The following is a 2,248-nucleotide window of genomic DNA, read 5'->3' as shown; positions in this document are numbered from 1 at the left end:
TGAAAATGTTGCGCGCGAGATCTTTTATAGTGGGGGCTTGAGCGCACGGCGCGCTGTGATTGGTCGAGAGCGCGGGTGTGTCGAGCGTTACGTGTGCACACTAAAAACAAATGCGAACTTGTTTTTTAACCTTTATCTAACGATTTATCATTGTTTATAGTTATTAGATATGTTGTTGGTATAGCAATCTTCGGTTACTGGGGCTCGGTAAGAATGCGTTATATTTCATCAACTCCAAGCAACTTCAAGGCACTATTGCGTCATTTGGTGACGGGAACGAAAGGCATTGCATTAGAAGGCTTGGTTTTATGCATACGCACGTGTGCGACACATATATGGCCGTTGACGTCACTATTTACCTTTAATATGTCACCAATGACTTCTATAAATAAGATAAAAATGTAAACAAAGATAGGGTCGAGTTTAAGGGCCATGCAGAGTCCACAAAAAGGTTTTATTTAGGGTCTGCTTCACAATGTCCAAGTAAAGCGTTGGATAGCTAATTAACAAATAATAACTGCCAGATGAAACTTCCCGCAAAACTGTATTTAATCAACCAGTTAAGCTTATTTGAAGATTGTGAAACGCCAACGATGACTTTATTCGGCAGATAAGTGGCAAGTAGCTTATTCAGGACTTTACTTGGACATTGTGAAACAGGCCCTTAGGGTTTCAAAAAAGTACCTTGGCTTTGAATCTATTGTCAGGCGAGTACCACGACTGCCTTAGCAGTGTCAAACCTTGCTCATCAGTGCGAGCGAGATGTATAAAGTAAGTTAGTCCGTATCAAACTGGCGGTAACCGTACGGCCTGGCCGCGTAACCAACGTGCCAATTGTTAACGCTCCGTAGCGTATTGTAGTCATCTCTCTCTATCGCTCTTCCATATTAGTGCGACAGTGACCGTTGCGTTTCGTTCGCTACGAAGCGTTAACGATTGGCACGTTAGTTACGCGGGCTGGCGTATATTTTACCACGACAATTGACACCCGCAACTGACAATTTTCTGCACATCCAGGGGTTGTCGTTGAGATTCAAGATGGCGAAGACGTCTCGAGAATATTTTTTTTATGTCTTGATCATTAATGTTGTTTAAAGTGTAATATTGATAGCTTATTATGCAGTGAACTATCGAGTGCAAGTGTGCTAATGAAAAACGAATCTTGAAACGCGTTTAACCATGTTTTAATCAACACCCGGCAATATATCGTGGCTTTTAGTAAAGTCCAGCTATCTCTTTACTAAAAGCAACTACTGAACAACGACACTTGACATTAGCAAAATCATCATAGATTTGATGGAGGCCATATTTTAAAAGAAGAAGAAGTACCGACCAGTCGACCACAGATAAAATAAATGATCTTTTTCTTTTCTAACCCACAGGCTGAAAATATACCATACCCGGATACGGATAGCAATCAATAATCCCATTTCAATCACACAAACATTTACAATAACAAGTTAAGTGTTATGAAATGTATCGTCATTACGAGCAAATGCAATACAAACAGACAGACACATCATAATAAGAAATCAAAACATGGAAGTAACTTAAGTATGTGTAATGATACTTCCACATTACGCCAAATTTTTAAGTTTTTGACTCTATTCTGTCATTCTGTCCCCCCTAATCAACCTACAATACTAAATCGTAAGTAGGTGAGTTTAACGTGTTGTCTCTTTTATTAATATCCTAATAAATATATGGTTGGTATAACTATCTCAAAAAAAAAAAACCTGATATTGACCATTTGCAATTCCTCTGATATATCGGTCGTTCTCGCGTTCGCCTTATCTCGAACGTTGACAACCATTTTCAAATGTAATGTGATTTTTTCATAATTTGATTTGTATTGATTTATTTATTTTCATAACGTTAAATTGCAGTATAAATTATTCTTATGTTAATCTTCTATGCTTCGTTTAATAACATAATTCGTCGGTCTCTTGTCACCATTGTACAATGTGCCTGCTCTTCTTGAGCCGACTGGCATTATCAGGGATGATGGTGATGGTGCTTGGTTCCTTGGAGCTTGGGACGGATGTTAGTGTGGGATGCTACCTGCGTAGACACACTGGCACCGTCCCACCTCGAACTGACTAATGTAAAAGCGGGCGGAGCGGCGGAAAGAGACAAAATTTTGAAACTTAATAAGAGCCATTTCGTATCATTTGGCTTAGAAATCGCGGAGTGGCTGATGAGCAAAGAGCTGGCGGCTTCCTCGCACAACATATGTATCAGCATTGCG

The sequence above is a fragment of the Cydia pomonella genome, chromosome 22, assembly GCF_033807575.1.
Source record: "Cydia pomonella isolate Wapato2018A chromosome 22, ilCydPomo1, whole genome shotgun sequence".
Taxonomy (NCBI): Eukaryota; Metazoa; Arthropoda; class Insecta; order Lepidoptera; family Tortricidae; genus Cydia; species Cydia pomonella.
This window is presented reverse-complemented; position numbering follows the sequence as displayed.